We start from the raw sequence: 23,352 nt of genomic DNA, 5'->3' as shown, positions 1-23,352 counted from the left end.
ACCATCACCGCCATAGGTTGTCAAATAACCCGGATTTAACCCACACAGGTAAGTCCAATGGGGTGCAGGCATGTCCTCTATGCTTACAGCTTCCCGTGGGTGTTGGTTTGATACCGTTTGGGGACAGCCAAGGAGGCATCTGCAGGCAACAAAGGTAGGTGTGTGCTTGTGTGTGTGTTTCCTATGCAGATCCTAAGCCCAGTGTCACATGCAAGTAGGAGGAGTAAGAAGGGTTCCTGGCAAATCCGGGTTATGGATTGCATTTAAAAAGGCCCCGTGGGAGTGCAATGGGCCCCTGTCTTGCTGCTTAGCAATAATGGTATGGGTTTAGGTTCTGCTGTGTGTACTGGTGGTTGACTGCCCCCCAGCCCAGAGTGTGCATGGAAAATTGTCTGGCAGCCTCCCTGACAGCAAGCAGTGATAGTGCCCATGAAGGGGACCTTGTTGGGCCCGCCCCTTTCACGGTTATCGCTTCTCGGCCTTTTGGCTAAGATCAAGTGTAGTATCTGTTCTTATCAGTTTAATATCTGATACGTCCCCTATCTGGGGACCATATATTAAATGGATTTTTGAGAACGGGGGCCGATTTCGAAGCTTGCTTCCGTCGCCCTATGCATTGACCCGATATGGCAGTATCTTCGGGTACAGTGCACCACCCCCTTACAGGGTTAAAAAGAAAGATTCCTACTTTCATTGCTACCTGCTTGCTGGCTAGCCAGCTAGCCAGCCCTGTGGGCCTTGCTGCTGCTGCAGCCAAAAAACAAAAGGTGGTGCTGCTGCTGCTTCTGCTGCTTCTGCTTCTGCTTGTGTCTGGCCCCTGTTGGAGCGTCCAGGCACAGGACTTCTGCTGCTGCTGACTAAATGGCCTCCTTAATTGGATCATTTGAGTAGCCAGCACACCTGTGCAGGTAGGGCATGACATGATAGGCAGCTGCCTTGATAGCGGGTGGGTGCTGAATGTTCCTAATTGACAAAATAAGATTAATGCTTATGAAGAAATATAAAATCTCATCCCTTCCCCAATATCGCGCCACACCCCTACCCCTTAATTCCCTGGTTGAACGTGATGGACATATGTCTTTTTTCGACCGTACTAACTATGTAACTATGTAACATAACATGGGGGGGGGTCTCCTGGCTGTTCACACAGGTGTGTCATTGCTGTACATTGACCATGCATTGCTTCTGTGGTATTGCAAAGGCAAAGACAAATGCTTCCAGCCATCCATTGCACTAATGGATTGGTCATCAGCTGGCTGTCTATGTCCCGCATCAATATAGACCAAAGTACAGAGGGTTAGGCTATGCTATTGTGCACCTACCTGATGCATCAGAAGGTGCGAGGCCCTTGCTAAATTCTGTGCACAGACTTTGAGATCTATGCTTTAGACTGTATCTAAACCTGCTCCAACATGGACTGACATTCTGGCCTACTTTCAGCCGATGCGACTTGTCTGTCGCTGAACAGTCGCTTTTTATGTATTCAGCACCTATGTATAATGTTGTAAAAATGCTCTAGAAGCTAAAGTCGCAGAAATGTCACACATATTTGGCCTGCAACTTTCTGTGCGACAAATTCAGACAGGAAAAATCAGTATAAATCCTTAGAAAATTATCCCCCAGTGTCTCCATCTGCTGGCGGTATTGAATAAGCATTGCTGCACTGATGGGGTATGCATTAGACGAAAAAAAAGAAGAAAAAGAAGAATAATACGCCCAGAAAAGAGGCGAAAAGGAGAAAAACGTAAAAAAACGTGAAAAAAAAGTAAGAGGAAGAGAAGGGAAAAAAAGGTGGAAATGGGTTTAAAAGTGATTTCGGCGGAGAAATATATATATATATATATATATATATATATATATATATATATATGCGCACACACACACATAGATATAAACGTATTCTCCGTTGAGATATTGCAGCCGCTGCTGTGTCCAGGCCCAGGAGCCTTAGCACTGTGCTGTGATGTCACTCAATACCACTGACATCACTAGGTGTAAACAACATCTCTCCTTTGCTGTGTATGTGACTATGGAGCTGTTTGGTGATGTCGTCTATTACGGCCTTCATAGAAGCAACAGGAGATTGTTGCATCCATCTTGAACCCTCAGAACTACAGTGCTATGATGTCACTCACTTCCACAGGCCTTGCAGAGTGTAAACAACAACAACCCAGCTTTGTTGTGTATGTAACCAAAGGGATTTGTGATGTCACCTAGAACCTTCACAGCAGCGACAGCTTTATGAGGAGCATCAGCACTGCTCTGCCTGAGCAGAACCATCACCGCCATAGGTTGTCAAATAACCCGGATTTAACCCACACAGGTAAGTCCAATGGGGTGCAGGCATGTCCTCTATGCTTACAGCTTCCCGTGGGTGTTGGTTTGATACCGTTTGGGGACAGCCAAGGAGGCATCTGCAGGCAACAAAGGTAGGTGTGTGCTTGTGTGTGTGTTTCCTATGCAGATCCTAAGCCCAGTGTCACATGCAAGTAGGAGGAGTAAGAAGGGTTCCTGGCAAATCCGGGTTATGGATTGCATTTAAAAAGGCCCCGTGGGAGTGCAATGGGCCCCTGTCTTGCTGCTTAGCAATAATGGTATGGGTTTAGGTTCTGCTGTGTGTACTGGTGGTTGACTGCCCCCCAGCCCAGAGTGTGCATGGAAAATTGTCTGGCAGCCTCCCTGACAGCAAGCAGTGATAGTGCCCATGAAGGGGACCTTGTTGGGCCCGCCCCTTTCACGGTTATCGCTTCTCGGCCTTTTGGCTAAGATCAAGTGTAGTATCTGTTCTTATCAGTTTAATATCTGATACGTCCCCTATCTGGGGACCATATATTAAATGGATTTTTGAGAACGGGGGCCGATTTCGAAGCTTGCTTCCGTCGCCCTATGCATTGACCCGATATGGCAGTATCTTCGGGTACAGTGCACCACCCCCTTACAGGGTTAAAAAGAAAGATTCCTACTTTCATTGCTACCTGCTTGCTGGCTAGCCAGCTAGCCAGCCCTGTGGGCCTTGCTGCTGCTGCAGCCAAAAAACAAAAGGTGGTGCTGCTGCTGCTTCTGCTGCTTCTGCTTCTGCTTGTGTCTGGCCCCTGTTGGAGCGTCCAGGCACAGGACTTCTGCTGCTGCTGACTAAATGGCCTCCTTAATTGGATCATTTAAGTAGCCAGCACACCTGTGCAGGTAGGGCATGACATGATAGGCAGCTGCCTTGATAGCGGGTGGGTGCTGAATGTTCCTAATTGACAAAATAAGATTAATGCTTATGAAGAAATATAAAATCTCATCCCTTCCCCAATATCGCGCCACACCCCTACCCCTTAATTCCCTGGTTGAACGTGATGGACATATGTCTTTTTTCGACCGTACTAACTATGTAACTATGTAACATAACATGGGGGGGGGTCTCCTGGCTGTTCACACAGGTGTGTCATTGCTGTACATTGACCATGCATTGCTTCTGTGGTATTGCAAAGGCAAAGACAAATGCTTCCAGCCATCCATTGCACTAATGGATTGGTCATCAGCTGGCTGTCTATGTCCCGCATCAATATAGACCAAAGTACAGAGGGTTAGGCTATGCTATTGTGCACCTACCTGATGCATCAGAAGGTGCGAGGCCCTTGCTAAATTCTGTGCACAGACTTTGAGATCTATGCTTTAGACTGTATCTAAACCTGCTCCAACATGGACTGACATTCTGGCCTACTTTCAGCCGATGCGACTTGTCTGTCGCTGAACAGTCGCTTTTTATGTATTCAGCACCTATGTATAATGTTGTAAAAATGCTCTAGAAGCTAAAGTCGCAGAAATGTCACACATATTTTGCCTGCAACTTTCTGTGCGACAAATTCAGACAGGAAAAATCAGTATAAATCCTTAGAAAATTATCCCCCAGTGTCTCCATCTGCTGGCGGTATTGAATAAGCATTGCTGCACTGATGGGGTATGCATTAGACGAAAAAAAAGAAGAAAAAGAAGAATAATACGCCCAGAAAAGAGGCGAAAAGGAGAAAAACGTAAAAAAACGTGAAAAAAAAGTAAGAGGAAGAGAAGGGAAAAAAAGGTGGAAATGGGTTTAAAAGTGATTTCGGCGGAGAAATATATATATATATATATATATATATATATATATATATATATATATATATATATATGCGCACACACACACATAGATATAAACGTATTCTCCGTTGAGATATTGCAGCCGCTGCTGTGTCCAGGCCCAGGAGCCTTAGCACTGTGCTGTGATGTCACTCAATACCACTGACATCACTAGGTGTAAACAACATCTCTCCTTTGCTGTGTATGTGACTATGGAGCTGTTTGGTGATGTCGTCTATTACGGCCTTCATAGAAGCAACAGGAGATTGTTGCATCCATCTTGAACCCTCAGAACTACAGTGCTATGATGTCACTCACTTCCACAGGCCTTGCAGAGTGTAAACAACAACAACCCAGCTTTGTTGTGTATGTAACCAAAGGGATTTGTGATGTCACCTAGAACCTTCACAGCAGCGACAGCTTTATGAGGAGCATCAGCACTGCTCTGCCTGAGCAGAACCATCACCGCCATAGGTTGTCAAATAACCCGGATTTAACCCACACAGGTAAGTCCAATGGGGTGCAGGCATGTCCTCTATGCTTACAGCTTCCCGTGGGTGTTGGTTTGATACCGTTTGGGGACAGCCAAGGAGGCATCTGCAGGCAACAAAGGTAGGTGTGTGCTTGTGTGTGTGTTTCCTATGCAGATCCTAAGCCCAGTGTCACATGCAAGTAGGAGGAGTAAGAAGGGTTCCTGGCAAATCCGGGTTATGGATTGCATTTAAAAAGGCCCCGTGGGAGTGCAATGGGCCCCTGTCTTGCTGCTTAGCAATAATGGTATGGGTTTAGGTTCTGCTGTGTGTACTGGTGGTTGACTGCCCCCCAGCCCAGAGTGTGCATGGAAAATTGTCTGGCAGCCTCCCTGACAGCAAGCAGTGATAGTGCCCATGAAGGGGACCTTGTTGGGCCCGCCCCTTTCACGGTTATCGCTTCTCGGCCTTTTGGCTAAGATCAAGTGTAGTATCTGTTCTTATCAGTTTAATATCTGATATGTCCCCTATCTGGGGACCATATATTAAATGGATTTTTGAGAACGGGGGCCGATTTCGAAGCTTGCTTCCGTCGCCCTATGCATTGACCCGATATGGCAGTATCTTCGGGTACAGTGCACCACCCCCTTACAGGGTTAAAAAGAAAGATTCCTACTTTCATTGCTACCTGCTTGCTGGCTAGCCAGCTAGCCAGCCCTGTGGGCCTTGCTGCTGCTGCAGCCAAAAAACAAAAGGTGGTGCTGCTGCTGCTTCTGCTGCTGCTTCTGCTGCTTCTGCTTCTGCTTGTGTCTGGCCCCTGTTGGAGCGTCCAGGCACAGGACTTCTGCTGCTGCTGACTAAATGGCCTCCTTAATTGGATCATTTGAGTAGCCAGCACACCTGTGCAGGTAGGGCATGACATGATAGGCAGCTGCCTTGATAGCGGGTGGGTGCTGAATGTTCCTAATTGACAAAATAAGATTAATGCTTATGAAGAAATATAAAATCTCATCCCTTCCCCCCTACCCCTTAATTCCCTGGTTGAACGTGATGGACATATGTCTTTTTTCGACCGTACTAACTATGTAACTATGTAACATAACATGGGGGGGGGGGGGGGGTCTCCTGGCTGTTCACACAGGTGTGTCATTGCTGTACATTGACCATGCATTGCTTCTGTGGTATTGCAAAGGCAAAGACAAATGCTTCCAGCCATCCATTGCACTAATGGATTGGTCATCAGCTGGCTGTCTATGTCCCGCATCAATATAGACCAAAGTACAGAGGGTTAGGCTATGCTATTGTGCACCTACCTGATGCATCAGAAGGTGCGAGGCCCTTGCTAAATTCTGTGCACAGACTTTGAGATCTATGCTTTAGACTGTATCTAAACCTGCTCCAACATGGACTGACATTCTGGCCTACTTTCAGCCGATGCGACTTGTCTGTCGCTGAACAGTCGCTTTTTATGTATTCAGCACCTATGTATAATGTTGTAAAAATGCTCTAGAAGCTAAAGTCGCAGAAATGTCACACATATTTGGCCTGCAACTTTCTGTGCGACAAATTCAGACAGGAAAAATCAGTATAAATCCTTAGAAAATTATCCCCCAGTGTCTCCATCTGCTGGCGGTATTGAATAAGCATTGCTGCATGGGGTATGCATTAGACGAAAAAAAAGAAGAAAAAGAAGAATAATACGCCCAGAAAAGAGGCGAAAAGGAGAAAAACGTAAAAAAACGTGAAAAAAAAGTAAGAGGAAGAGAAGGGAAAAAAAGGTGGAAATGGGTTTAAAAGTGATTTCGGCGGAGAATATATATATATATATATATATATATATATATATATATATATATATATGCGCACACACACACATAGATATAAACGTATTCTCCGTTGAGATATTGCAGCCGCTGCTGTGTCCAGGCCCAGGAGCCTTAGCACTGTGCTGTGATGTCACTCAATACCACTGACATCACTAGGTGTAAACAACATCTCTCCTTTGCTGTGTATGTGACTATGGAGCTGTTTGGTGATGTCGTCTATTACGGCCTTCATAGAAGCAACAGGAGATTGTTGCATCCATCTTGAACCCTCAGAACTACAGTGCTATGATGTCACTCACTTCCACAGGCCTTGCAGAGTGTAAACAACAACAACCCAGCTTTGTTGTGTATGTAACCAAAGGGATTTGTGATGTCACCTAGAACCTTCACAGCAGCGACAGCTTTATGAGGAGCATCAGCACTGCTCTGCCTGAGCAGAACCATCACCGCCATAGGTTGTCAAATAACCCGGATTTAACCCACACAGGTAAGTCCAATGGGGTGCAGGCATGTCCTCTATGCTTACAGCTTCCCGTGGGTGTTGGTTTGATACCGTTTGGGGACAGCCAAGGAGGCATCTGCAGGCAACAAAGGTAGGTGTGTGCTTGTGTGTGTGTTTCCTATGCAGATCCTAAGCCCAGTGTCACATGCAAGTAGGAGGAGTAAGAAGGGTTCCTGGCAAATCCGGGTTATGGATTGCATTTAAAAAGGCCCCGTGGGAGTGCAATGGGCCCCTGTCTTGCTGCTTAGCAATAATGGTATGGGTTTAGGTTCTGCTGTGTGTACTGGTGGTTGACTGCCCCCCAGCCCAGAGTGTGCATGGAAAATTGTCTGGCAGCCTCCCTGACAGCAAGCAGTGATAGTGCCCATGAAGGGGACCTTGTTGGGCCCGCCCCTTTCACGGTTATCGCTTCTCGGCCTTTTGGCTAAGATCAAGTGTAGTATCTGTTCTTATCAGTTTAATATCTGATACGTCCCCTATCTGGGGACCATATATTAAATGGATTTTTGAGAACGGGGGCCGATTTCGAAGCTTGCTTCCGTCGCCCTATGCATTGACCCGATATGGCAGTATCTTCGGGTACAGTGCACCACCCCCTTACAGGGTTAAAAAGAAAGATTCCTACTTTCATTGCTACCTGCTTGCTGGCTAGCCAGCTAGCCAGCCCTGTGGGCCTTGCTGCTGCTGCAGCCAAAAAACAAAAGGTGGTGCTGCTGCTGCTTCTGCTGCTTCTGCTTCTGCTTGTGTCTGGCCCCTGTTGGAGCGTCCAGGCACAGGACTTCTGCTGCTGCTGACTAAATGGCCTCCTTAATTGGATCATTTGAGTAGCCAGCACACCTGTGCAGGTAGGGCATGACATGATAGGCAGCTGCCTTGATAGCGGGTGGGTGCTGAATGTTCCTAATTGACAAAATAAGATTAATGCTTATGAAGAAATATAAAATCTCATCCCTTCCCCAATATCGCGCCACACCCCTACCCCTTAATTCCCTGGTTGAACGTGATGGACATATGTCTTTTTTCGACCGTACTAACTATGTAACTATGTAACATAACATGGGGGGGGGGGGGGGGGGTCTCCTGGCTGTTCACACAGGTGTGTCATTGCTGTACATTGACCATGCATTGCTTCTGTGGTATTGCAAAGGCAAAGACAAATGCTTCCAGCCATCCATTGCACTAATGGATTGGTCATCAGCTGGCTGTCTATGTCCCGCATCAATATAGACCAAAGTACAGAGGGTGAGGCTATGCTATTGTGCACCTACCTGATGCATCAGAAGGTGCGAGGCCCTTGCTAAATTCTGTGCACAGACTTTGAGATCTATGCTTTAGACTGTATCTAAACCTGCTCCAACATGGACTGACATTCTGGCCTACTTTCAGCCGATGCGACTTGTCTGTCGCTGAACAGTCGCTTTTTATGTATTCAGCACCTATGTATAATGTTGTAAAAATGCTCTAGAAGCTAAAGTCGCAGAAATGTCACACATATTTGGCCTGCAACTTTCTGTGCGACAAATTCAGACAGGAAAAATCAGTATAAATCCTTAGAAAATTATCCCCCAGTGTCTCCATCTGCTGGCGGTATTGAATAAGCATTGCTGCACTGATGGGGTATGCATTAGACGAAAAAAAAGAAGAAAAAGAAGAATAATACGCCCAGAAAAGAGGCGAAAAGGAGAAAAACGTAAAAAAACGTGAAAAAAAAGTAAGAGGAAGAGAAGGGAAAAAAAGGTGGAAATGGGTTTAAAAGTGATTTCGGCGGAGAAATATATATATATATATATATATATATATATATATATATATATATATATGCGCACACACACACATAGATATAAACGTATTCTCCGTTGAGATATTGCAGCCGCTGCTGTGTCCAGGCCCAGGAGCCTTAGCACTGTGCTGTGATGTCACTCAATACCACTGACATCACTAGGTGTAAACAACATCTCTCCTTTGCTGTGTATGTGACTATGGAGCTGTTTGGTGATGTCGTCTATTACGGCCTTCATAGAAGCAACAGGAGATTGTTGCATCCATCTTGAACCCTCAGAACTACAGTGCTATGATGTCACTCACTTCCACAGGCCTTGCAGAGTGTAAACAACAACAACCCAGCTTTGTTGTGTATGTAACCAAAGGGATTTGTGATGTCACCTAGAACCTTCACAGCAGCGACAGCTTTATGAGGAGCATCAGCACTGCTCTGCCTGAGCAGAACCATCACCGCCATAGGTTGTCAAATAACCCGGATTTAACCCACACAGGTAAGTCCAATGGGGTGCAGGCATGTCCTCTATGCTTACAGCTTCCCGTGGGTGTTGGTTTGATACCGTTTGGGGACAGCCAAGGAGGCATCTGCAGGCAACAAAGGTAGGTGTGTGCTTGTGTGTGTGTTTCCTATGCAGATCCTAAGCCCAGTGTCACATGCAAGTAGGAGGAGTAAGAAGGGTTCCTGGCAAATCCGGGTTATGGATTGCATTTAAAAAGGCCCCGTGGGAGTGCAATGGGCCCCTGTCTTGCTGCTTAGCAATAATGGTATGGGTTTAGGTTCTGCTGTGTGTACTGGTGGTTGACTGCCCCCCAGCCCAGAGTGTGCATGGAAAATTGTCTGGCAGCCTCCCTGACAGCAAGCAGTGATAGTGCCCATGAAGGGGACCTTGTTGGGCCCGCCCCTTTCACGGTTATCGCTTCTCGGCCTTTTGGCTAAGATCAAGTGTAGTATCTGTTCTTATCAGTTTAATATCTGATACGTCCCCTATCTGGGGACCATATATTAAATGGATTTTTGAGAACGGGGGCCGATTTCGAAGCTTGCTTCCGTCGCCCTATGCATTGACCCGATATGGCAGTATCTTCGGGTACAGTGCACCACCCCCTTACAGGGTTAAAAAGAAAGATTCCTACTTTCATTGCTACCTGCTTGCTGGCTAGCCAGCTAGCCAGCCCTGTGGGCCTTGCTGCTGCTGCAGCCAAAAAACAAAAGGTGGTGCTGCTGCTGCTTCTGCTGCTTCTGCTTCTGCTTGTGTCTGGCCCCTGTTGGAGCGTCCAGGCACAGGACTTCTGCTGCTGCTGACTAAATGGCCTCCTTAATTGGATCATTTGAGTAGCCAGCACACCTGTGCAGGTAGGGCATGACATGATAGGCAGCTGCCTTGATAGCGGGTGGGTGCTGAATGTTCCTAATTGACAAAATAAGATTAATGCTTATGAAGAAATATAAAATCTCATCCCTTCCCCAATATCGCGCCACACCCCTACCCCTTAATTCCCTGGTTGAACGTGATGGACATATGTCTTTTTTCGACCGTACTAACTATGTAACTATGTAACATAACATGGGGGGGGGGGGGGGTCTCCTGGCTGTTCACACAGGTGTGTCATTGCTGTACATTGACCATGCATTGCTTCTGTGGTATTGCAAAGGCAAAGACAAATGCTTCCAGCCATCCATTGCACTAATGGATTGGTCATCAGCTGGCTGTCTATGTCCCGCATCAATATAGACCAAAGTACAGAGGGTTAGGCTATGCTATTGTGCACCTACCTGATGCATCAGAAGGTGCGAGGCCCTTGCTAAATTCTGTGCACAGACTTTGAGATCTATGCTTTAGACTGTATCTAAACCTGCTCCAACATGGACTGACATTCTGGCCTACTTTCAGCCGATGCGACTTGTCTGTCGCTGAACAGTCGCTTTTTATGTATTCAGCACCTATGTATAATGTTGTAAAAATGCTCTAGAAGCTAAAGTCGCAGAAATGTCACACATATTTGGCCTGCAACTTTCTGTGCGACAAATTCAGACAGGAAAAATCAGTATAAATCCTTAGAAAATTATCCCCCAGTGTCTCCATCTGCTGGCGGTATTGAATAAGCATTGCTGCACTGATGGGGTATGCATTAGACGAAAAAAAAGAAGAAAAAGAAGAATAATACGCCCAGAAAAGAGGCGAAAAGGAGAAAAACGTAAAAAAACGTGAAAAAAAAGTAAGAGGAAGAGAAGGGAAAAAAAGGTGGAAATGGGTTTAAAAGTGATTTCGGCGGAGAAATATATATATATATATATATATATATATATATATATATATATATATGCGCACACACACACATAGATATAAACGTATTCTCCGTTGAGATATTGCAGCCGCTGCTGTGTCCAGGCCCAGGAGCCTTAGCACTGTGCTGTGATGTCACTCAATACCACTGACATCACTAGGTGTAAACAACATCTCTCCTTTGCTGTGTATGTGACTATGGAGCTGTTTGGTGATGTCGTCTATTACGGCCTTCATAGAAGCAACAGGAGATTGTTGCATCCATCTTGAACCCTCAGAACTACAGTGCTATGATGTCACTCACTTCCACAGGCCTTGCAGAGTGTAAACAACAACAACCCAGCTTTGTTGTGTATGTAACCAAAGGGATTTGTGATGTCACCTAGAACCTTCACAGCAGCGACAGCTTTATGAGGAGCATCAGCACTGCTCTGCCTGAGCAGAACCATCACCGCCATAGGTTGTCAAATAACCCGGATTTAACCCACACAGGTAAGTCCAATGGGGTGCAGGCATGTCCTCTATGCTTACAGCTTCCCGTGGGTGTTGGTTTGATACCGTTTGGGGACAGCCAAGGAGGCATCTGCAGGCAACAAAGGTAGGTGTGTGCTTGTGTGTGTGTTTCCTATGCAGATCCTAAGCCCAGTGTCACATGCAAGTAGGAGGAGTAAGAAGGGTTCCTGGCAAATCCGGGTTATGGATTGCATTTAAAAAGGCCCCGTGGGAGTGCAATGGGCCCCTGTCTTGCTGCTTAGCAATAATGGTATGGGTTTAGGTTCTGCTGTGTGTACTGGTGGTTGACTGCCCCCCAGCCCAGAGTGTGCATGGAAAATTGTCTGGCAGCCTCCCTGACAGCAAGCAGTGATAGTGCCCATGAAGGGGACCTTGTTGGGCCCGCCCCTTTCACGGTTATCGCTTCTCGGCCTTTTGGCTAAGATCAAGTGTAGTATCTGTTCTTATCAGTTTAATATCTGATACGTCCCCTATCTGGGGACCATATATTAAATGGATTTTTGAGAACGGGGGCCGATTTCGAAGCTTGCTTCCGTCGCCCTATGCATTGACCCGATATGGCAGTATCTTCGGGTACAGTGCACCACCCCCTTACAGGGTTAAAAAGAAAGATTCCTACTTTCATTGCTACCTGCTTGCTGGCTAGCCAGCTAGCCAGCCCTGTGGGCCTTGCTGCTGCTGCAGCCAAAAAACAAAAGGTGGTGCTGCTGCTGCTTCTGCTGCTTCTGCTTCTGCTTGTGTCTGGCCCCTGTTGGAGCGTCCAGGCACAGGACTTCTGCTGCTGCTGACTAAATGGCCTCCTTAATTGGATCATTTGAGTAGCCAGCACACCTGTGCAGGTAGGGCATGACATGATAGGCAGCTGCCTTGATAGCGGGTGGGTGCTGAATGTTCCTAATTGACAAAATAAGATTAATGCTTATGAAGAAATATAAAATCTCATCCCTTCCCCAATATCGCGCCACACCCCTACCCCTTAATTCCCTGGTTGAACGTGATGGACATATGTCTTTTTTCGACCGTACTAACTATGTAACTATGTAACATAACATGGGGGGGGGGGGGGGGGGGTCTCCTGGCTGTTCACACAGGTGTGTCATTGCTGTACATTGACCATGCATTGCTTCTGTGGTATTGCAAAGGCAAAGACAAATGCTTCCAGCCATCCATTGCACTAATGGATTGGTCATCAGCTGGCTGTCTATGTCCCGCATCAATATAGACCAAAGTACAGAGGGTTAGGCTATGCTATTGTGCACCTACCTGATGCATCAGAAGGTGCGAGGCCCTTGCTAAATTCTGTGCACAGACTTTGAGATCTATGCTTTAGACTGTATCTAAACCTGCTCCAACATGGACTGACATTCTGGCCTACTTTCAGCCGATGCGACTTGTCTGTCGCTGAACAGTCGCTTTTTATGTATTCAGCACCTATGTATAATGTTGTAAAAATGCTCTAGAAGCTAAAGTCGCAGAAATGTCACACATATTTGGCCTGCAACTTTCTGTGCGACAAATTCAGACAGGAAAAATCAGTATAAATCCTTAGAAAATTATCCCCCAGTGTCTCCATCTGCTGGCGGTATTGAATAAGCATTGCTGCACTGATGGGGTATGCATTAGACGAAAAAAAAGAAGAAAAAGAAGAATAATACGCCCAGAAAAGAGGCGAAAAGGAGAAAAACGTAAAAAAACGTGAAAAAAAAGTAAGAGGAAGAGAAGGGAAAAAAAGGTGGAAATGGGTTTAAAAGTGATTTCGGCGGAGAAATATATATATATATATATATATATATATATATATATATATATATGCGCACACACACACATAGATATAAACGTATTCTCCGTTGAGATATTGCAGCCGCTGCTGTGTCCAGGCCCAGGAGCCTTAGCACTGTGCTGTGATGTCACTCAATACCACTGACATCACTAGGTGTAAACAACATCTCTCCTTTGCTGTGTATGTGACTATGGAGCTGTTTGGTGATGTCGTCTATTACGGCCTTCATAGAAGCAACAGGAGATTGTTGCATCCATCTTGAACCCTCAGAACTACAGTGCTATGATGTCACTCACTTCCACAGGCCTTGCAGAGTGTAAACAACAACAACCCAGCTTTGTTGTGTATGTAACCAAAGGGATTTGTGATGTCACCTAGAACCTTCACAGCAGCGACAGCTTTATGAGGAGCATCAGCACTGCTCTGCCTGAGCAGAACCATCACCGCCATAGGTTGTCAAATAACCCGGATTTAACCCACACAGGTAAGTCCAATGGGGTGCAGGCATGTCCTCTATGCTTACAGCTTCCCGTGGGTGTTGGTTTGATACCGTTTGGGGACAGCCAAGGAGGCATCTGCAGGCAACAAAGGTAGGTGTGTGCTTGTGTGTGTGTTTCCTATGCAGATCCTAAGCCCAGTGTCACATGCAAGTAGGAGGAGTAAGAAGGGTTCCTGGCAAATCCGGGTTATGGATTGCATTTAAAAAGGCCCCGTGGGAGTGCAATGGGCCCCTGTCTTGCTGCTTAGCAATAATGGTATGGGTTTAGGTTCTGCTGTGTGTACTGGTGGTTGACTGCCCCCCAGCCCAGAGTGTGCATGGAAAATTGTCTGGCAGCCTCCCTGACAGCAAGCAGTGATAGTGCCCATGAAGGGGACCTTGTTGGGCCCGCCCCCTTTCACGGTTATCGCTTCTCGGCCTTTTGGCTAAGATCAAGTGTAGTATCTGTTCTTATCAGTTTAATATCTGATACGTCCCCTATCTGGGGACCATATATTAAATGGATTTTTTGAGAACGGGGGCCGATTTCGAAGCTTGCTTCCGTCGCCCTATGCATTGACCCGATATGGCAGTATCTTCGGGTACAGTGCACCACCCCCTTACAGGGTTAAAAAGAAAGATTCCTACTTTCATTGCTACCTGCTTGCTGGCTAGCCAGCTAGCCAGCCCTGTGGGCCTTGCTGCTGCTGCAGCCAAAAAACAAAAGGTGGTGCTGCTGCTGCTTCTGCTGCTTCTGCTTCTGCTTGTGTCTGGCCCCTGTTGGAGCGTCCAGGCACAGGACTTCTGCTGCTGCTGACTAAATGGCCTCCTTAATTGGATCATTTGAGTAGCCAGCACACCTGTGCAGGTAGGGCATGACATGATAGGCAGCTGCCTTGATAGCGGGTGGGTGCTGAATGTTCCTAATTGACAAAATAAGATTAATGCTTATGAAGAAATATAAAATCTCATCCCTTCCCCAATATCGCGCCACACCCCTACCCCTTAATTCCCTGGTTGAACGTGATGGACATATGTCTTTTTTCGACCGTACTAACTATGTAACTATGTAACATAACATGGGGGGGGTCTCCTGGCTGTTCACACAGGTGTGTCATTGCTGTACATTGACCATGCATTGCTTCTGTGGTATTGCAAAGGCAAAGACAAATGCTTCCAGCCATCCATTGCACTAATGGATTGGTCATCAGCTGGCTGTCTATGTCCCCGCATCAATATAGACCAAAGTACAGAGGGTTAGGCTATGCTATTGTGCACCTACCTGATGCATCAGAAGGTGCGAGGCCCTTGCTAAATTCTGTGCACAGACTTTGAGATCTATGCTTTAGACTGTATCTAAACCTGCTCCAACATGGACTGACATTCTGGCCTACTTTCAGCCGATGCGACTTGTCTGTTTCGCTGAACAGTCGCTTTTTATGTATTCAGCACCTATGTATAATGTTGTAAAAATGCTCTAGAAGCTAAAGTCGCAGAAATGTCACACATATTTGGCCTGCAACTTTCTGTGCGACAAATTCAGACAGGAAAAATCAGTATAAATCCTTAGAAAATTATCCCCCAGTGTCTCCATCTGCTGGCGGTATTGAATAAGCATTGCTGCACTGATGGGGTATGCATTAGACGAAAAAAAAGAAGAAAAAGAAGAATAATACGCCCAGAAAAGAGGCGAAAAGGAGAAAAACGTAAAAAAACGTGAAAAAAAAGTAAGAGGAAGAGAAGGGAAAAAAAGGTGGAAATGGGTTTAAAAGTGATTTCGGCGGAGAAATATATATATATATATATATATATATATATATATATATATATGCGCACACACACACATAGATATAAACGTATTCTCCGTTGAGATATTGCAGCCGCTGCTGTGTCCAGGCCCAGGAGCCTTAGCACTGTGCTGTGATGTCACTCAATACCACTGACATCACTAGGTGTAAACAACATCTCTCCTTTGCTGTGTATGTGACTATGGAGCTGTTTGGTGATGTCGTCTATTACGGCCTTCATAGAAGCAACAGGAGATTGTTGCATCCATCTTGAACCCTCAGAACTACAGTGCTATGATGTCACTCACTTCCACAGGCCTTGCAGAGTGTAAACAACAACAACCCAGCTTTGTTGTGTATGTAACCAAAGGGATTTGTGATGTCACCTAGAACCTTCACAGCAGCGACAGCTTTATGAGGAGCATCAGCACTGCTCTGCCTGAGCAGAACCATCACCGCCATAGGTTGTCAAATAACCCGGATTTAACCCACACAGGTAAGTCCAATGGGGTGCAGGCATGTCCTCTATGCTTACAGCTTCCCGTGGGTGTTGGTTTGATACCGTTTGGGGACAGCCAAGGAGGCATCTGCAGGCAACAAAGGTAGGTGTGTGCTTGTGTGTGTGTTTCCTATGCAGATCCTAAGCCCAGTGTCACATGCAAGTAGGAGGAGTAAGAAGGGTTCCTGGCAAATCCGGGTTATGGATTGCATTTAAAAAGGCCCCGTGGGAGTGCAATGGGCCCCTGTCTTGCTGCTTAGCAATAATGGTATGGGTTTAGGTTCTGCTGTGTGTACTGGTGGTTGACTGCCCCCCAGCCCAGAGTGTGCATGGAAAATTGTCTGGCAGCCTCCCTGACAGCAAGCAGTGATAGTGCCCATGAAGGGGACCTTGTTGGGCCCGCCCCTTTCACGGTTATCGCTTCTCGGCCTTTTGGCTAAGATCAAGTGTAGTATCTGTTCTTATCAGTTTAATATCTGATACGTCCCCTATCTGGGGACCATATATTAAATGGATTTTTGAGAACGGGGGCCGATTTCGAAGCTTGCTTCCGTCGCCCTATGCATTGACCCGATATGGCAGTATCTTCGGGTACAGTGCACCACCCCCTTACAGGGTTAAAAAGAAAGATTCCTACTTTCATTGCTACCTGCTTGCTGGCTAGCCAGCTAGCCAGCCCTGTGGGCCTTGCTGCTGCTGCAGCCAAAAAACAAAAGGTGGTGCTGCTGCTGCTTCTGCTGCTTCTGCTTCTGCTTGTGTCTGGCCCCTGTTGGAGCGTCCAGGCACAGGACTTCTGCTGCTGCTGACTAAATGGCCTCCTTAATTGGATCATTTGAGTAGCCAGCACACCTGTGCAGGTAGGGCATGACATGATAGGCAGCTGCCTTGATAGCGGGTGGGTGCTGAATGTTCCTAATTGACAAAATAAGATTAATGCTTATGAAGAAATATAAAATCTCATCCCTTCCCCAATATCGCGCCACACCCCTACCCCTTAATTCCCTGGTTGAACGTGATGGACATATGTCTTTTTTCGACCGTACTAACTATGTAACTATGTAACATAACATGGGGGGGGGGGTCTCCTGGCTGTTCACACAGGTGTGTCATTGCTGTACATTGACCATGCATTGCTTCTGTGGTATTGCAAAGGCAAAGACAAATGCTTCCAGCCATCCATTGCACTAATGGATTGGTCATCAGCTGGCTGTCTATGTCCCGCATCAATATAGACCAAAGTACAGAGGGTTAGGCTATGCTATTGTGCACCTACCTGATGCATCAGAAGGTGCGAGGCCCTTGCTAAATTCTGTGCACAGACTTTGAGATCTATGCTTTAGACTGTATCTAAACCTGCTCCAACATGGACTGACATTCTGGCCTACTTTCAGCCGATGCGACTTGTCTGTCGCTGAACAGTCGCTTTTTATGTATTCAGCACCTATGTATAATGTTGTAAAAATGCTCTAGAAGCTAAAGTCGCAGAAATGTCACACATATTTGGCCTGCAACTTTCTGTGCGACAAATTCAGACAGGAAAAATCAGTATAAATCCTTAGAAAATTATCCCCCAGTGTCTCCATCTGCTGGCGGTATTGAATAAGCATTGCTGCACTGATGGGGTATGCATTAGACGAAAAAAAAGAAGAAAAAGAAGAATAATACGCCCAGAAAAGAGGCGAAAAGGAGAAAAACGTAAAAAAACGTGAAAAAAAAGTAAGAGGAAGAGAAGGGAAAAAAAGGTGGAAATGGGTTTAAAAGTGATTTCGGCGGAGAAATATATATATATATATATATATATATATATATTATATATATATATATGCGCACACACACACATAGATATAAACGTATTCTCCGTTGAGATATTGCAGCCGCTGCTGTGTCCAGGCCCAGGAGCCTTAGCACTGTGCTGTGATGTCACTCAATACCACTGACATCACTAGGTGTAAACAACATCTCTCCTTTGCTGTGTATGTGACTATGGAGCTGTTTGGTGATGTCGTCTATTACGGCCTTCATAGAAGCAACAGGAGATTGTTGCATCCATCTTGAACCCTCAGAACTACAGTGCTATGATGTCACTCACTTCCACAGGCCTTGCAGAGTGTAAACAACAACAACCCAGCTTTGTTGTGTATGTAACCAAAGGGATTTGTGATGTCACCTAGAACCTTCACAGCAGCGACAGCTTTATGAGGAGCATCAGCACTGCTCTGCCTGAGCAGAACCATCACCGCCATAGGTTGTCAAATAACCCGGATTTAACCCACACAGGTAAGTCCAATGGGGTGCAGGCATGTCCTCTATGCTTACAGCTTCCCGTGGGTGTTGGTTTGATACCGTTTGGGGACAGCCAAGGAGGCATCTGCAGCAACAAAGGTAGGTGTGTGCTTGTGTGTGTGTTTCCTATGCAGATCCTAAGCCCAGTGTCACATGCAAGTAGGAGGAGTAAGAAGGGTTCCTGGCAAATCCGGGTTATGGATTGCATTTAAAAAGGCCCCGTGGGAGTGCAATGGGCCCCTGTCTTGCTGCTTAGCAATAATGGTATGGGTTTAGGTTCTGCTGTGTGTACTGGTGGTTGACTGCCCCCCAGCCCAGAGTGTGCATGGAAAATTGTCTGGCAGCCTCCCTGACAGCAAGCAGTGATAGTGCCCATGAAGGGGACCTTGTTGGGCCCGCCCCTTTCACGGTTATCGCTTCTCGGCCTTTTGGCTAAGATCAAGTGTAGTATCTGTTCTTATCAGTTTAATATCTGATACGTCCCCTATCTGGGGACCATATATTAAATGGATTTTTGAGAACGGGGGCCGATTTCGAAGCTTGCTTCCGTCGCCCTATGCATTGACCCGATATGGCAGTATCTTCGGGTACAGTGCACCACCCCCTTACAGGGTTAAAAAGAAAGATTCCTACTTTCATTGCTACCTGCTTGCTGGCTAGCCAGCTAGCCAGCCCTGTGGGCCTTGCTGCTGCTGCAGCCAAAAAACAAAAGGTGGTGCTGCTGCTGCTTCTGCTGCTTCTGCTTCTGCTTGTGTCTGGCCCCTGTTGGAGCGTCCAGGCACAGGACTTCTGCTGCTGCTGACTAAATGGCCTCCTTAATTGGATCATTTGAGTAGCCAGCACACCTGTGCAGGTAGGGCATGACATGATAGGCAGCTGCCTTGATAGCGGGTGGGTGCTGAATGTTCCTAATTGACAAAATAAGATTAATGCTTATGAAGAAATATAAAATCTCATCCCTTCCCCAATATCGCGCCACACCCCTACCCCTTAATTCCCTGGTTGAACGTGATGGACATATGTCTTTTTTCGACCGTACTAACTATGTAACTATGTAACATAACATGGGGGGGGGGGGGGGGGGGGGTCTCCTGGCTGTTCACACAGGTGTGTCATTGCTGTACATTGACCATGCATTGCTTCTGTGGTATTGCAAAGGCAAAGACAAATGCTTCCAGCCATCCATTGCACTAATGGATTGGTCATCAGCTGGCTGTCTATGTCCCGCATCAATATAGACCAAAGTACAGAGGGTTAGGCTATGCTATTGTGCACCTACCTGATGCATCAGAAGGTGCGAGGCCCTTGCTAAATTCTGTGCACAGACTTTGAGATCTATGCTTTAGACTGTATCTAAACCTGCTCCAACATGGACTGACATTCTGGCCTACTTTCAGCCGATGCGACTTGTCTGTCGCTGAACAGTCGCTTTTTATGTATTCAGCACCTATGTATAATGTTGTAAAAATGCTCTAGAAGCTAAAGTCGCAGAAATGTCACACATATTTGGCCTGCAACTTTCTGTGCGACAAATTCAGACAGGAAAAATCAGTATAAATCCTTAGAAAATTATCCCCCAGTGTCTCCATCTGCTGGCGGTATTGAATAAGCATTGCTGCACTGATGGGTATGCATTAGACGAAAAAAAAGAAGAAAAAGAAGAATAATACGCCCAGAAAAGAGGCGAAAAGGAGAAAAACGTAAAAAAACGTGAAAAAAAAGTAAGAGGAAGAGAAGGGAAAAAAAGGTGGAAATGGGTTTAAAAGTGATTTCGGCGGAGAAATATATATATATATATATATATATATATATATATATATATATATATGCGCACACACACACATAGATATAAACGTATTCTCCGTTGAGATATTGCAGCCGCTGCTGTGTCCAGGCCCAGGAGCCTTAGCACTGTGCTGTGATGTCACTCAATACCACTGACATCACTAGGTGTAAACAACATCTCTCCTTTGCTGTGTATGTGACTATGGAGCTGTTTGGTGATGTCGTCTATTACGGCCTTCATAGAAGCAACAGGAGATTGTTGCATCCATCTTGAACCCTCAGAACTACAGTGCTATGATGTCACTCACTTCCACAGGCCTTGCAGAGTGTAAACAACAACAACCCAGCTTTGTTGTGTATGTAACCAAAGGGATTTGTGATGTCACCTAGAACCTTCACAGCAGCGACAGCTTTATGAGGAGCATCAGCACTGCTCTGCCTGAGCAGAACCATCACCGCCATAGGTTGTCAAATAACCCGGATTTAACCCACACAGGTAAGTCCAATGGGGTGCAGGCATGTCCTCTATGCTTACAGCTTCCCGTGGGTGTTGGTTTGATACCGTTTGGGGACAGCCAAGGAGGCATCTGCAGGCAACAAAGGTAGGTGTGTGCTTGTGTGTGTGTTTCCTATGCAGATCCTAAGCCCAGTGTCACATGCAAGTAGGAGGAGTAAGAAGGGTTCCTGGCAAATCCGGGTTATGGATTGCATTTAAAAAGGCCCCGTGGGAGTGCAATGGGCCCCTGTCTTGCTGCTTAGCAATAATGGTATGGGTTTAGGTTCTGCTGTGTGTACTGGTGGTTGACTGCCCCCCAGCCAGAGTGTGCATGGAAAATTGTCTGGCAGCCTCCCTGACAGCAAGCAGTGATAGTGCCCATGAAGGGGACCTTGTTGGGCCCGCCCCTTTCACGGTTATCGCTTCTCGGCCTTTTGGCTAAGATCAAGTGTAGTATCTGTTCTTATCAGTTTAATATCTGATACGTCCCCTATCTGGGGACCATATATTAAATGGATTTTTGAGAACGGGGGCCGATTTCGAAGCTTGCTTCCGTCGCCCTATGCATTGACCCGATATGGCAGTATCTTCGGGTACAGTGCACCACCCCCTTACAGGGTTAAAAAGAAAGATTCCTACTTTCATTGCTACCTGCTTGCTGGCTAGCCAGCTAGCCAGCCTGTGGGCCTTGCTGCTGCTGCAGCCAAAAAACAAAAGGTGGTGCTGCTGCTGCTTCTGCTGCTTCTGCTTCTGCTTGTGTCTGGCCCCTGTTGGAGCGTCCAGGCACAGGACTTCTGCTGCTGCTGACTAAATGGCCTCCTTAATTGGATCATTTGAGTAGCCAGCACACCTGTGCAGGTAGGGCATGACATGATAGGCAGCTGCCTTGATAGCGGGTGGGTGCTGAATGTTCCTAATTGACAAAATAAGATTAATGCTTATGAAGAAATATAAAATCTCATCCCTTCCCCAATATCGCGCCACACCCCTACCCCTTAATTCCCTGGTTGAACGTGATGGACATATGTCTTTTTTCGACCGTACTAACTATGTAACTATGTAACATAACATGGGGGGGGGGGTCTCCTGGCTGTTCACACAGGTGTGTCATTGCTGTACATTGACCATGCATTGCTTCTGTGGTATTGCAAAGGCAAAGACAAATGCTTCCAGCCATCCATTGCACTAATGGATTGGTCATCAGCTGGCTGTCTATGTCCCGCATCAATATAGACCAAAGTACAGAGGGTTAGGCTATGCTATTGTGCACCTACCTGATGCATCAGAAGGTGCGAGGCCCTTGCTAAATTCTGTGCACAGACTTTGAGATCTATGCTTTAGACTGTATCTAAACCTGCTCCAACATGGACTGACATTCTGGCCTACTTTCAGCCGATGCGACTTGTCTGTCGCTGAACAGTCGCTTTTTATGTATTCAGCACCTATGTATAATGTTGTAAAAATGCTCTAGAAGCTAATGTCGCAGAAATGTCACACATATTTGGCCTGCAACTTTCTGTGCGACAAATTCAGACAGGAAAAATCAGTATAAATCCTTAGAAAATTATCCCCCAGTGTCTCCATCTGCTGGCGGTATTGAATAAGCATTGCTGCACTGATGGGGTATGCATTAGACGAAAAAAAAGAAGAAAAAGAAGAATAATACGCCCAGAAAAGAGGCGAAAAGGAGAAAAACGTAAAAAAACGTGAAAAAAAGTAAGAGGAAGAGAAGGGAAAAAAAGGTGGAAATGGGTTTAAAAGTGATTTCGGCGGAGAAATATATATATATATATATATATATATATATATATATATATATATATGCGCACACACACACATAGATATAAACGTATTCTCCGTTGAGATATTGCAGCCGCTGCTGTGTCCAGGCCCAGGAGCCTTAGCACTGTGCTGTGATGTCACTCAATACCACTGACATCACTAGGTGTAAACAACATCTCTCCTTTGCTGTGTATGTGACTATGGAGCTGTTTGGTGATGTCGTCTATTACGGCCTTCATAGAAGCAACAGGAGATTGTTGCATCCATCTTGAACCCTCAGAACTACAGTGCTATGATGTCACTCACTTCCACAGGCCTTGCAGAGTGTAAACAACAACAACCCAGCTTTGTTGTGTATGTAACCAAAGGGATTTGTGATGTCACCTAGAACCTTCACAGCAGCGACAGCTTTATGAGGAGCATCAGCACTGCTCTGCCTGAGCAGAACCATCACCGCCATAGGTTGTCAAATAACCCGGATTTAACCCACACAGGTAAGTCCAATGGGGTGCAGGCATGTCCTCTATGCTTACAGCTTCCCGTGGGTGTTGGTTTGATACCGTTTGGGGACAGCCAAGGAGGCATCTGCAGGCAACAAAGGTAGGTGTGTGCTTGTGTGTGTGTTTCCTATGCAGATCCTAAGCCCAGTGTCACATGCAAGTAGGAGGAGTAAGAAGGGTTCCTGGCAAATCCGGGTTATGGATTGCATTTAAAAAGGCCCCGTGGGAGTGCAATGGGCCCCTGTCTTGCTGCTTAGCAATAATGGTATGGGTTTAGGTTCTGCTGTGTGTACTGGTGGTTGACTGCCCCCCAGCCCAGAGTGTGCATGGAAAATTGTCTGGCAGCCTCCCTGACAGCAAGCAGTGATAGTGCCCATGAAGGGGACCTTGTTGGGCCCGCCCCTTTCACGGTTATCGCTTCTCGGCCTTTTGGCTAAGATCAAGTGTAGTATCTGTTCTTATCAGTTTAATATCTGATACGTC

The 23,352-nt window shown here is 46.2% G+C and overlaps 10 non-coding genes and 1 pseudogene across 10 annotated transcripts; all 11 read left to right on the top strand.

Moving 5' to 3' along the window:
• The first annotated feature begins 467 nt into the window (after positions 1–467).
• Positions 468–658, top strand: LOC130347162 (U2 spliceosomal RNA). Its single transcript, XR_008885142.1, has one exon. It is a non-coding gene; the product is annotated as a U2 spliceosomal RNA (small nuclear RNA).
• Positions 659–2,742: 2,084 nt separating this feature from the next.
• On the top strand, positions 2,743–2,933 carry LOC130347161 (U2 spliceosomal RNA). Its single transcript, XR_008885141.1, has one exon. It is a non-coding gene; the product is annotated as a U2 spliceosomal RNA (small nuclear RNA).
• A 2,096-nt stretch (positions 2,934–5,029) lies between these two features.
• Positions 5,030–5,220, top strand: LOC130347180 (U2 spliceosomal RNA). The gene has a single exon (XR_008885158.1). It is a non-coding gene; the product is annotated as a U2 spliceosomal RNA (small nuclear RNA).
• Positions 5,221–7,306: 2,086 nt separating this feature from the next.
• Positions 7,307–7,497, top strand: LOC130347160 (U2 spliceosomal RNA). The gene has a single exon (XR_008885140.1). It is a non-coding gene; the product is annotated as a U2 spliceosomal RNA (small nuclear RNA).
• Positions 7,498–9,594: 2,097 nt separating this feature from the next.
• LOC130347159 (U2 spliceosomal RNA) lies at positions 9,595–9,785 on the top strand. The gene has a single exon (XR_008885139.1). It is a non-coding gene; the product is annotated as a U2 spliceosomal RNA (small nuclear RNA).
• Positions 9,786–11,877: 2,092 nt separating this feature from the next.
• On the top strand, positions 11,878–12,068 carry LOC130347158 (U2 spliceosomal RNA). The gene has a single exon (XR_008885138.1). It is a non-coding gene; the product is annotated as a U2 spliceosomal RNA (small nuclear RNA).
• A 2,095-nt stretch (positions 12,069–14,163) lies between these two features.
• On the top strand, positions 14,164–14,355 carry LOC130347150 (U2 spliceosomal RNA). The gene has a single exon (XR_008885133.1). It is a non-coding gene; the product is annotated as a U2 spliceosomal RNA (small nuclear RNA).
• Positions 14,356–16,439: 2,084 nt separating this feature from the next.
• Positions 16,440–16,630, top strand: LOC130347149 (U2 spliceosomal RNA). The gene has a single exon (XR_008885132.1). It is a non-coding gene; the product is annotated as a U2 spliceosomal RNA (small nuclear RNA).
• Positions 16,631–18,718: 2,088 nt separating this feature from the next.
• LOC130347204 (U2 spliceosomal RNA) lies at positions 18,719–18,909 on the top strand. Its single transcript, XR_008885180.1, has one exon. It is a non-coding gene; the product is annotated as a U2 spliceosomal RNA (small nuclear RNA).
• Positions 18,910–21,005: 2,096 nt separating this feature from the next.
• LOC130347192 (U2 spliceosomal RNA) lies at positions 21,006–21,196 on the top strand. Its single transcript, XR_008885169.1, has one exon. It is a non-coding gene; the product is annotated as a U2 spliceosomal RNA (small nuclear RNA).
• Positions 21,197–23,282: 2,086 nt separating this feature from the next.
• LOC130347156 (U2 spliceosomal RNA) lies at positions 23,283–23,352 on the top strand (annotated as a pseudogene; the record flags this gene model as incomplete).

This window comes from Hyla sarda, unplaced genomic scaffold (assembly GCF_029499605.1).
Source record: "Hyla sarda isolate aHylSar1 unplaced genomic scaffold, aHylSar1.hap1 scaffold_813, whole genome shotgun sequence".
Lineage (NCBI taxonomy): Eukaryota > Metazoa > Chordata > Amphibia > Anura > Hylidae > Hyla > Hyla sarda.
The sequence above is the reverse complement of the archived record's forward strand: the minus strand, read 5'-3'. Positions and strand labels throughout refer to the sequence as shown.